The 13,544-nt window shown below is 35.9% G+C and overlaps 2 protein-coding genes and 1 pseudogene across 3 annotated transcripts in view; 2 read left to right on the top strand and 1 right to left on the bottom strand.

Moving 5' to 3' along the window:
* Positions 1–13,544, bottom strand: part of LOC311587537 (uncharacterized protein) — a 494,998-nt gene that overhangs the window by 197,953 nt on the left and 283,501 nt on the right. The gene's annotated exons all lie outside the window — the stretch shown is intronic.
* The window catches only part of LOC311587533 (uncharacterized protein), a 428,822-nt gene that overhangs the window by 235,407 nt on the left and 179,871 nt on the right, over positions 1–13,544 (top strand). The window lies entirely within an intron of this gene.
* On the top strand, positions 78–13,401 carry LOC311586316 (vomeronasal type-2 receptor 116-like; annotated as a pseudogene). Its single transcript has 6 exons — positions 78–298; positions 3,063–3,354; positions 3,743–4,558; positions 6,703–6,930; positions 8,538–8,661; positions 12,497–13,401. The product of its transcript is annotated as a vomeronasal type-2 receptor 116-like (transcript).

Genomic DNA, 13,544 nt, shown 5'->3' with positions numbered 1-13,544 from the left:
TTTCACGACCTAAGTATATATTCTCTTTGGATCAACTTAGATGCTGCACATCGTCTCTGTGTAGAGAACATCCTGACATGATTTTTCTCTTGTTTTGTCTCATCTTCCTCCTGAAGTCTGTGCTTACATCAACGGAGCCGAATCCCTATTACTGTTCCCAGTACTGGAAGCCCAGCACCTACAGGAAGGCAGACATAATTCTAGGTGCATTTATCCCCATTTACATCACAATGGAACTGACCCGAAAGATCAATATACGTTTTGACCAAAATCCATATGTTCTATGGGAAATCTTTATGTGAGTACTCGTGTGAATGTGCTAAGGATGTCATGACTACAAGACAGTTCATGCCCTGCTGTATGTATGGAATTCCATTGTGAATAATGAACTAGAGAGAAATATAAAAGACAGTGTCAACCATTCCTTCTTCTTTGTCTACAAACATTTCCATTTCTCTTCCTGATACTTCTAGTCAGGAAGACATGAGAGAGAGAAACCACTAACTTTTGTGTCTGCTCCATGGTGTAATTTCATGCTCAGTCTTATAAATGTTTTAACACATTAAGTCAAGTATGTCAAGGAAAATGTCTACTCTGCTCACTTTTGTTTGGGCATGTAAATTTTTTATGTTTGAAAACCTGTTTTTTTTTTCAGAAACATGGAGAGTTTTTGCTAAAGTGAAATTGAATATCTCCACATCCTTAGTACAAATCTTAGCTTCTCCTGTTCTATATTCTCTGGCGTTAGTCTCTTTACAGTATCTCAGAGTTTGGACACTGTGTTTACAATTAAAATTATTTATTTTAATTAATTATTTAATTAATTAAATTGTTTTTATGTATATATTTATTTAATAAATTATTTATTTGATTAATAAGGCAAGGAGCATACCATAACACCAAAGCTGGAAAACGTAGGCAAAAAGTCAGAGACATTCCCAGGAATGACTATTAGAAAGCTCACAGGAACTCTAAGTTTCTCCACCATAATATATATGCAGAAGCCCTAAGTCAGAGCCCTACAGGTCCCATAATTCCTAGTCTGTGGGCAGTGTTCTCACGGTATCTCTGTACCTCTGGTTCTTCTGATCCTTCCTCCCCCTCATCACAGAACTCCACAGTTGTGCCTCACATGTAGCTGTGGGATTCTGCATCTTCTCTCGTTAGGTGCTGGATGAAGTCTCTCTGATCCATGATGATGATTGTGCTAGAATCCAGTCCCAGACCTCACTGGACACAGGACAAACTGTAGTTTAAATGTTTGTGGCTGAGTTGATATCCCAACCCTCCATTTAAGAACTGGCCTTGGTATAGAAGATGGTAGATTCAGGGTTTGTGTATTTCTAGTAGCATTAGTAGTGTTACTAGAAGAATTTTCAAGGGTTAATCTAGTAGATTCCGTGGAGTTTAAATTGCAAGAGATTTTAATCTGTTTATCAATGATTATGTGATAAAAATTGCATAAGAATTAACATAGGTGCTCCAAAATTTCCACAGTAATGTATGTAGTCATTTTTTTTATATTCCCAGGAAAGAAAAATACAGAAAATATTGTAGGTACTTTTCTATATTTTAGAGAGCCTCCAAACTAACTTCATAGGGACTCCACTGTTTTGCTTTCCCCTAAATTCAAATATATGCCAATATTTGTTCTTATTTTTGTTACTGCAGAAGTTGAAATCTCATAAAACTTTTAAATTCAAAGGTAGATTGGAGACAGGTGTGGCTAGGAATGGGGTTTCCAGGACAGGATTGTGGTTATAGTAGTGAAATCTTGAAGGAAAACATTTGAACTGTGGGACATTTCTGAGGCAAGTAAGGAACTTCTTGCTATGATTGTTAAGGATATTGAATCCCTTTAAAATATTTCTCAGTCATTTGTATTTCATCTTTTCTAAACTCTTGATTATCTTCCATGGGTTTTAAATTAGGTTTTGCTTTCTCTAGTTTCAAGTCAACCTTTCTTTATAGGGCATTGGGGCATCTGTTAGCTGTTATCTCAACTTATCTGGCTTGGGATCAGGTAAAAATGTTTGAGACGCAGTCGTGAGGCTACTTACTGATGATGTGTGAATGAGAATTTCTAGATTGTCAGAGTTTTTTTTAAAGCCTCTTAAGACAATAATGAACCCTTTCAGGAGTTGACTGGTTCTTACTGCCCAACCTCACAAGAAATCCTGGCCTCAGATGTCTGTGACAGAATTCCTTTAGTAATTCTAGGTGGTAGGTGATGGTGGTTAAATAGTGCGGGGTGGTGCTGCATGTGGGATGCCATCAGGGATCCAGAGGCATGAAGAGGATGTGGATCCACTAGACCTGGATAACATACTATAGTAACCCAGACTGTGTCTATTGCGACCTGAATCAGGATCCTCCACAAGACCAGGAAGTATTCATGACATTGAGTCATTTATCAAGCCTCTGGGATACTATTTTACACAGGTTTGTTTGTTTTTATTTTGTGTATTTGCTTAACTTCTTGAATATGTGTACATGCCACATGTGTGCCTGGTGCTCACAGATGACAGAAGGAGACCTTATGACCTGTGTACACTGAGGACAGATGCTAACTTTCCTTCAAGGAGTGTCAATGTGGCTAGATGCCTGGCCATCTGTCTATGCCACAAAGCAACACTTTAATGCTAGAAGTGCATATAAACAAACTTGTTACAATTTTTATAAGTGACTATGAAATTGAATGATTGCAAAATAAAGGCACATGAAGCTCATATTTACATTCCTGACGAACATCTTAGTGACTCTTCAGTGTCAAAATACAGGAACAGAAAACAGCATTAGCACTCCCACACTCAATGGTTATTGGACACAGACAAATGACACTTGAATTCACAAATGCACTGCAAGAAAACAATTACTAGACACAATTCAATTTCTGAATTCAGGAGTGAGACCGGGGATGTTCCTGAGTTGTTGTGTCTCAACCACACAAGCTTTACATGTCTAGGAGAAACCAAGCTAAGACCTCTATTTTACTAAATTTGATAAAAAGTTTGGGGAAAAAATGGACTGGCTGTACTCATCACTCTGTTCCTCTGGTTTAGGTTCAGATGGAAAAACTATCACTATATGCTGACCTTATACTTTGCCATTGAGGAGATCAATAAGGACTCACACCTGCTTCCCAATGTGACCTTGGGTTTCCACCTCTACAATGCTTTTATTTCTAACCTAAAAACCTTGGAAGGGCCTCTGATGTGGCTGTCTGGAAGGAGTGAGTATATCTGTAACTACAACTGCAAAACTCAACACAAAGCTCTAGCAGTTCTTTCAGGAACCATGTCTGAATTTTCTGCTGCAATTGGAACACTTTTGGAGCTCTACAAAGTCCCACAAGTAAGTTAGGAAAGTATTTTTTCCATAATCACATAGCAAATCTGACCAATAAAAAACAGATATGTGGTTTCTATTTACTGTAGTCAGATTTAACATAACAGAGAATGAATTGTCTTGATATGGCAATAATTAACAGTGTAAAGAGCATGATGAAAAGCATGAGAGGTAAACTCTGAGTATTTCTAAGCCATCACTTAGTAGTAATTATGATTCTATCTCCAAATACTGGAAAATATAGTGTGGATTCTCAGGCTGCACTTGCTCATAGGTCAAAGTCTACTGCACAGATATGTAACTAATCAAGCTACATGTAAACATGTCATAATTCATACAGGGTGACAACTCCTAATACATAGACACTCATAATCACCTCTTTTTGCTTCTTCAGGTCACATATGGACCTTTTGATACTGTGCTAAGTGACAAAGGTACATTCCCATCCCTTTATCAGATGTCTCCTAAAGACAGAGCTCTAACCCAAGCTGTCATCTCTTTACTGCTACACTTTGGCTGGAAGTGGGTGGGGCTTTTTGTGGCTGATGATCTGAAAGGAAAGGAGTTCCTTTCTCAGCTGGAAGGTGAGATAACTTCAGAAGATATCTGTGTGGCTTTTACACTAATAATCCCAGTTAATTGAAACTTTGCGGGAAAACATAGAGCTGCTATTGCGAACTTGAACCAATACACAGAAGTAAATGTAGAGGTATTCTATGGTGATGTCGATGACCTTCTTTTTTTCTGCCTTCAAAATAACTTATTTTTAACAGGAAGGAAAGTGTGGATCATGGCAAAGCAACACTTTACACATTTAGAGACTATATTCAATGAAAAGAATGATTGGATAAACATTTTCAGAGGAAGCTTGTCCTTTTCAAAGAAGAGAATGATTCCTGGCCTCAAGAAGTATCTTGAGGCTCTTACACCATCCCAGTACCCAGGAGATTTATATTTCAATAAATTCTGGGTTGACCATTTTTATTGTTCTCCTCCTGATTTGCTATGTGGAAATCTTAGACCCTGTCCATCAAACATTTCTCTAAAGAGTAAGCAAGAAAAACATGATGTGATGACTATTTCTGAGCCCAGCTATTCCATATGGAATGCAGTGTATGCAGTGGCCCATGCCCTCCATAACATGCTGTTGCACAGAACAGAACTGGGCTCTCCTGAAGACATAAACAACAGCCAGCTTCTCCCATGGCAGGTAAGCCTCCCTCATAAGCAAGGGAAGCATCAGTAATGTAAATTATTAGTATGTAATTTACTGTGGTCAAGGAATTAACACATTTTCATCTTATATATTAAAGGTATAAATTAATATGGAAAAGGGTTCTCTCCCTGTGTATGTGTATATATCTGTAATTATCTTAGATGCATTTGGGACTAAAAGCAGATTTGAAGACATTACATTTGAATGAATTTCAACAATTTTTCCTAGTGTGGTAAAATTTTGTAAGACATAAATATAATCAATGGCAAAATATTGGAAGTTCAATAAACAAAATTTGTATATTTTCTTGGAGTATGTCCATTGCCATCAGATATAGATATATTGATTATGTCCAAAGCTTCTATTTCACATAAAATGCAATCTGTAGCTTATAACATGAGACTATGCTTAGAACCTTTTGTGAAAAAAAGGAGCCTGTTCTAGAGTCATAAGTAAGTGAAGAATAATTGCCTTTACAAATTATTCTCAATTAGGTAAAATGAAGGAAAACCAAGACTGTGCTTACATTATTAAATGTTAAAACACAGACAGTACTAATGAGCCTAGGCCATATCTTCATGTATTCATAATAAATGGACATGTTTGGGGCTTAAAACAATAACATATAAACCTAGAACACATTTAAACATATGAGCTCCAAGAATCACTTTCAAATAAGGTATCACTAAGAATATTGAAGAACAGGCCAATTGAACTTTTAATTTAATCAAAGATAGATGAATACAAAATAAATTTGAGATATATAGTATAATATGTAATTTTGAATAATGGAAAGCAATAACGTTTGACATATATATTGAACCACTTTGTGAACATGACTTCCCAGAGATGTGATATTAGGTCAGTTAGTGTGTCCCTTTTATGAATAATTAAGAACAGTTCTTTAATAACAGGAGTTGTAATTAGGTAAAACAACATTTATTCTCAGAAGTTGAATTATTAAGCCATGGTATTAAGTTAGGTATGTAATTACAGCATGTTGGGGCAAGGGATGACTCAGAGGTTAAGAGCATTTGCTGCTCTTGCATAGGACATGAGTTAGGTTGTAAGTACACACATTATGGCACACAGTTGCCATTAAATCCAGTTACAAGGAACGTGGCATACATGGCTGCCCCATGTGTTTACAAGGCACACACTCTGTATACATATGTACATACATTGGGGCAGTAAACAAATTAAAAATAACACAAATATATGGGCCACAGATTTCTCAGTGGTGAGGAATACTCGCTGCACTTTGGAAGTCCCAGGTTCTATTCCTGATACACAGATAAAATGTTACAACTGTCTGTAACTACACTTTGGGGAGATATGCATTCTTCTGGCCTGCAAAGGGTCCAGGCATGTCTGTAGTCCACACACACACATGCAGGAAGAACATTCTTTAAAAAAATGGAATAAATTAATCTAAAATAAAAGGCAATGTTTTTAAACCTCAATTTAAAGCACAGAAAACTTAGATATAATTTTGTCTCACATAGTGTGCATATCAAAGTTGAAAGACAAATGTGACCCAAACCAAATCAAAGAGAAAAGAAGGAAGTCTGTGGTTCTCTTTTCAGTTGAGTACAATTGTCACACACATTTTGTACATATTTAATATACATTTTTCCTGACTTTCAAGTTTTGCTTAAACTCCTACTAATATCACACATCAAGTAACTCTCTATATCTGCATAACTAACTATAGCTGTCTATCTAACTACAAATATACACATATGTTCATTGTGTGGCATAAAATGGACATGTCTTACTACTTATGTATGTACAGCAATAATGCTGTATACATTTTTACTCAATTTTTATGCTAAAATATGAAAACATTTTCTGGTGTTAGGGAAAGACACAGGACATTTTTCCAACTAAGAATGTGCTCCATACTATACTAGGTTCCAGCCCTTAGAGAACATATCTACTTGTGCTCAGTAATTCTTGCATTCCTATCATGGGGAGAAATGTTCATTTCAGTAAGAGAATTGAGGAGACGCCTAAAGAAACTAAGACTTTTCAAAAAGAAAGCCATGTCAGAGAGAGATAAAATAAAAAAAATTATAAAAGAGCATCCACTTGTAATTTGTATGAACCACTGCTATCCAAATGATGTCTCTCTTCAGCTGCACCACTTTCTGAGGACAATCCAAGTTACAAACGCTGCTGGAGATGAAATAAACTTTGATAAGAATAATAATATTATGGAAAAATATAATATACAGAACTTTATGGAATTTACTAATTATACCTCATTACTAGTTAAAGTAGGAGAGTTTGTCTCTAAGAATCCACAAGACCAAGACTTTTTCATCAACGAAGTTCTTATTAAATGGCCAAGCAACTTCAATCAGGTCTGGAAATTTTCAATATTTAACTTGTAGAGAAATTTTGTAAAGGGTTATTAAAATTGATTGGTATCTCTTGGAAATTTTTAAATAATTATTATATTTTAAGTTCTTGGCTTTATTGTGATTGTGAGCTTGTGTGTGAATGCTCATGCATGTGAGCACATGTTACTGTTAAGGACACAGACAATACTGGTTATCTTCTACAGTTGCTCTCCCATTCATTTCCAAACAGGCTATCTCTCTGAAAGCCTTGCTTTATGATTTTGCTGTACTCAGTGGACAGCATTACCTAGGCTCTCTCTCTATCTTCATGATCACAACGTTTGGATGGCAGATATGTTTTTTGTCTACACCCAGCTTTTGTTTCCATCCCTTCAGGATGATCAAACTCAGGTTTTCATGCTTCTTTGGCAAGCATATTAAATACTAAACCTTCTCTTTATTTGTGTTGGATGACTGTAAATCAGAAATAAACCATTAGAATGATGTTAATTGAATTTGAATGTGTGTGTTCATTAATGATGCAGTGAAGAAGTGCTTATGGTTACATATAGGTGTGTGTTCTTATGTATATACATACACATGCACACAAACATATTCATATTATTCATATATTGGTATTATACATGCATGCTGATGCTTAGTTAATCATTCCATTACCACAACTCAACTCAAACATATCAATATTTTTATTATGTTGTGAGTTAGCATAAGCAAGAAATAAATTATGTATTTTTGACAAGGCATTTGTGTGAGAAATGTATATGAGCTGCCCAACATCTGTGTTAGGAACTGTCCTGAGTTTTTCTCTGTAAGAGCAGCATGGGTTTTTAACAGTTGAGCCTGCTCTCCAGCCCCATCTTCCTGTTATTCTGTAGATATTTAGGGTACAGAAACTGAATCTAAATCAAGGCAGAAAAGAGGTCTAAGGAAAGAAAGAAATATGCCTGTCCTTCACAATTTCTAAAATATAACAAACTAAAGTTGTGTTAGAAGTTTAGTAGTTTATGTGATTAACTAAGAATGCAATTGGTGAAAATCCTACGTGATGGCATCACTAATGTTTGAATGAAAAGGCATGGAACCATTCTTAGCATTTAGAGTCCAGGTCGAAAGTCACAGCTATGGTTCATTAGTCAGTGTCTACAAAATATCAACATCGACTGTATTAGGTGAAGCAGTGACCATCCAGACATAGTATCTTTCATGAAAAAATTGGACTTCCTCCTGCACCTGAATCAGATGCATGAGTGCTACTATGTGATTGGAACTATAAAGGCAGAAACGGATGAGGCAAGAGTGACTAGGTTTCTGGGTGACAACCCAACTGTTCCCATTCCATGGCCATACAATGAGGAGTTCTGGCTTGCTGCCTCACAGCAGAGAATACATGAATATTCTACATGGTTCACACACGCTATGCTGATGTGAGTCACAATTTGGTTGCTATAAAGGAGTGTTGAACATTAAGCATTGGGAAGCGACTAACTACAAATGTACATTCTATACGCCCATGTAAGAACCTCACAGTGCCTTAGGATATGTACATAGCTTAAAATATTTTTAAATAACGTGCAATATTATGACCAGTTTTTTTGTGTTACCCTCAGACTCCTCAATCTGTATGTACACAGAGCTGTGCTCCAGGATTCTGGAAAGTTTTACAAGAAGGAAGACCTGTCTGCTGTTTTTCTTGTGTATTTTGTCCAGAGGGGCACATTTCCAACCAGACAGGTTCAAAATATTACTGTTCCTCTAACTGCTTCAGAATGTAGGAGAAAACTAAGAAATAACTTTGTTGTCATAATGCAGTGCTGTTCTCCGTGTCTCCTTCACTTATCCCCACACCCATTAGAAATCACTGCAGATGCCATGTGATTAGTGGAAGTTTTCATGCTATTGTGACATATGCACCCTCCTTCTAGAAAATGATTTTCCTGCAAGAAATTGTAATCTCAAGTCTTGCAGTAATAATATAGGCTGCCCATTAAATGTGAGAGCTCCAATCATCCAGGATCACTTTGTATCTTGAATAAACAAGGCTAATAATTCTTCCCTGAAAACAAAAAGCCAAGGACAAGGACATGTGGGACTTTTCTTTTAACACAATAAAACTGGTATTACATTTACAATATTTACAATTCTCATTTTGCATATCAAGAACAGTAGGAAATATACTGCTTTGTAAATTAATATATGCCTGCCTGTAGATCTTTGTGGTCAACCATGAGATAACATATACAAGTAATATTATATGGGCTGAGAATGTTTATTGATGAAAACAAACACACACCCAAACACAGACATATACACACATACACACAAAACAGAAATACAATATTTAATGCAATGAGACCATGAATTTTGTAACAAGTATAAGGCAGGTCCAGGAGAAGGTTTAGAGAGAATAACAAGAAAATGGAAAAGAAGATAATTATGTTATAATTTAAAAATTTTAAAAACCTATTAAAAATCAAAAACAGAAGGAAAATACAACATTCTAATACTGATGACAATTTACTATTTAAATAGTATCTTTAAAAAGGCCAACCCTTAAACAACTATATAACAAAAACAGAACTCTATTGCAAACAACAAAAAGTTGAAAGATTGATTAAATATTTTTATTTTCTATAATATCTAATGCCATTATACATTAAATTCCTTGCAAAGTGCTATGTTATTGTCACCATTGTAATGGAATTAACCTTTGTTTCCAATTACAAAGAATAATTAACAGGTAGCTACAGGTAAAAATAAGATTTTAAAAATATAACTTATTTTTCATACTGTATCTTATCTTCTCTCTGACTGTACTCCCCCTCTATCTGTGTGTATGTTTGTGTGTGTGCCATATGGACATGAGAGGACATCATTATAGATCTGTGTTCACTTTTTTGCCCTTGGCATATGTTTGGTATTACAAGAAGATCGTGTTGTAACTCCCATTCTCCATACAGCAGTCTAAGGACTGTGCTGATTCTTAAAGTATATCTTACATTACATATTTGGGCTTCTTGGATTTCCTTTCATTTTATTTTGGAATATTAGCATAATTGTTTTATTTCTCATTTTCTTTCCTTCTATGCATTTTCTCCAAGATATGTACTCACATTTGAGGATTTGGAGCTTAGATATTAAAGAATATGTGATATTTGTCTTTGATTCTGGGCTTAATCATGCAATATGATCTTTTCTAGTTTTATACATGAATCCACAGAGGTCAGAATTTTATTTATTTACACATTAGAAAGATTGGCTATAGATCTTTTTGCAATGTATGGAAGAACTCTGCTGTAACTTTATCTAGACACAGACTTTTAGAAACCTTTAATCCCTTCTTTCTTTTTTTGGTAGGGAGATTTTCTTATTGTTTGAATTTCCTCATTGGTCTGTTATGTCTATTTAGGTTTTTTGAAATAATGTTTGAGTTATGTTTTCCTGAGCAATTCTTAAATTTATACATTTCCTGTACATTTTAAGCTTGCTGGAATACATTTTTCTCTTATTTAAATGTTTTATTAAAATATGCTGAACTTAGTTTCTGTATTAATGTGTTATTGCCATTATTGATTCTGTTTATTTGAATCCTCTATTTCTTTCCTTGGGTCACTTGAGCCAAGGGTCTGTCAGCATTGTTTATCTTCACAAAGAACCAGCTCTTAATTTGTTTAATTATTGTATTGTTTTCTTAGTTTCTGTTTTATTGATTTCTACTCCCATCTTGTTACTTTTTCATATATTATTAATTGATTATTTATGTATAATTGCAGCGTCTCCTCTCTCCTCTACTCCAAGGCCTTTCCTCTCACCTGACTTCTCAACCCACTGCTACTCTCTTCCCTTTCCTCTCAGAAAGTAAAAGCCTCCCATAGAGACCAACAAGCCTCAACACATAGAGCTGCAGTCAGGCTATGCACATCTTCTCCTATTGAGGATACACAAGACAGTCCAGTTAGTGTAAAGGAATTAAATAGCAGGCAAAATAGTCAGAGACAGACCCTGTTCTTGTTGTTAGGTGTCCCCCATCAAAACTAAGCTAAACAACTGTTCCATATGGTTAGAAAGCCAAGGTCCATGCCATGCATGATCTCTGATGGGTTTTTCATTCTCTGTGCACCTGTGCCAGGGGCATCTTTGGAGAGCTTCCCCAGAGTGAAGAAAAGAGTCAGAGGGTCTTTGCTAACAGAGTGGTCCTCAGAGAGTATAAGGGGGAGAGGGGAGGTCTAAGCACGATGGTTAGGGGAATCTCACAACTTACTACTAAAAATTAGGCCTTTTGTGAGTTACATTATAGAAGTCAGGCTGTTTCTATGTCTCTGGCTGACTAGCAACTAGGTCCTTCTTTATTTATACAAGTTTCACAAAAAAGCAGGCTAATCATTATTCAAGCTGCAGATAGCAAGTATTTGATTTTTTATTACATATCCAGGGTTACAATTTCATTTAAAGTTATAAAATACAAACATAACAGATTTATTATTATTATTATTATTATTATAACTGCAATAATTCTAGTTTATAAATCTAAACAATGTCTCCACCAAGAAAAACACATTTAATATATAACATCCAGCTTTAAGCCTGACTATGTTTTTTCTATAAGAGCACTCTAAACAAAAAGTACCCAAACAAGTCTTTTTATGAATAGTCAATACTCATAACTAACTCCTTTTACTCTTTGTATATTTATTTATGCTATAAAGTATGAAAGATTTTTTTAGTCAAGCTATCTTATTTACTGAGATTTATTCCTTGAGGAGTGTACATTGTATTACTTACTACTTTAAACTGCTTTTCCAGAGAGCTGTAAGCCTATAATAAAGGGAAACATTAAATCTATAACCTAACCTAAAATTAGAACAATTCCCCCAATTATTTATGAATTAATATAGAAAGAAAAGGTGTCCTGTACTGAGTCAAAGGATGTCAAAGAGTATAAAAATTTATTTGGAATTTCTTCACCTGAGAAATATTGGTCTGAGCTTATAGCTGCAATTTGTTGATGAAAGTGTTGGATCCTCATTGTCAAATCAGGATTATTTCCTAGGCCAAGGATATGCGATCTAACTTGTTCCCACCATACCTGAGGAGAATTATGCAGAAGTGGGTTAGCAAATTTCAACTTAATCCATGAGCAACAAAAAAATAAAATAAAATAAAAACTTAGTAGATCTTACAGTGGTAGAATCAGCGATGTGTATTTTGATATGCTGATGTGAACAAAAAACATTGTACACATATTTAGAAGCTCAAAGAATGAATAAAATTAAATAAATGTAAAATATCTTTATGGATTCCATGACAATTTTCTTTATCCGTATAGAGTAATAAGGATTTCACTTTCACTGCCTTACAAAAACAAGAATAAACTTGTGAGCAGAAGGCCTATTCTCAAGTAAACACGATGAATAATACAAATAGGATTTATAAATATTTCATGTTCTTGGAACTATCAAGAAGTAGAATATTCCAGGCTACCCACATTGAAAAATAGTCTTCATGAGTTGAATATGAAATGGATAAATAATTGTGCGACCTGAAATGTTGACTCACTTCCTTCCCACAGATCAGCAGGAGTGCATCCCTTGCCAAAGTCAAGAGTACCCAAACCCTGAGAGAAACCACTGCCTGCCCAAGTCAATTATCTTCCTGTCCTTCGAGGATCCTCTGGGAATGGCTCTAGCCTGCACAGCTCTGTGCTTCTGTGTCATCACAGCCATAGTGTTGGGGATCTTTCTCAAGCACCAAGACTCACCCATTGTTAAGGCCAACAACAGAACTCTCAGCTACATCCTGCTCATTTCCATCCTCCTCTGCTTCCTCTGTCCCTTTCTCTTCATTGGCCACCCAAACACAGCCTCCTGTATACTGCAACAAATTACATTTGCACTTGTGTTCACGCTGGCTCTTTCCACTGTTTTGGCCAAAACTATAACTGTAATTCTGGCTTTTCGGGTCATGAAACCAGGAAGGACAATGAGAAGGTTGTTTGCCTCAGGCATCTATAACTCTGTCATCCCCATCTGTCTCCTGATCCAATTTATTCTCTGTGGAGTCTGGCTGGGAACTTCACCTCCCTATATCGACACAGATGCACACTCAGAACATGCTCATGTCATCCTTTTATGCAACAAGGGCTCAGTTACCGCTTTCTACTGTGTTCTAGGATACTTAGGGACCTTGGCCCTTGGGAGTTTCACTGTGGCTTTCCTGGTGAGGAATCTCCCTGACACTTTCAATGAAGCCAAGTTCCTGACATTCAGCATGCTGCTGTTCATGAGTGTTTGGGTCACCTTCCTCCCTGTCTACCACAGCACCAAGGGCAAAGCCATGGTGGCCCTGGAGGTCTTCTCCATCCTGGCTTCTAGTGCAGGGCTGCTAGGGTGCATCTTTTTCCCAAAATGCTACATTATTCTCCTAAGTCCTGATAAAATCTCATTGAGATGTTTAAAACCAAAAGGCATCATATAAGAAAATGACCACTTGATGAGTTAATTAAGTCTCTGAAATAAACCCGTTATAATACTGAAATTGAAATATTTACCTACTTTTCAGTAATTTTACAGAAATATACATGTCAGACATGCTATCTCAAAACAGAACCTACTCCTGAA

The sequence above is a fragment of the Acomys minous genome (genome assembly GCF_964271855.1).
Source record: "Acomys minous genome assembly, chromosome: 16".
Classification (NCBI taxonomy): Eukaryota; Metazoa; Chordata; class Mammalia; order Rodentia; family Muridae; genus Acomys; species Acomys minous.
The sequence above is the reverse complement of the archived record's forward strand: the minus strand, read 5'-3'. Positions and strand labels throughout refer to the sequence as shown.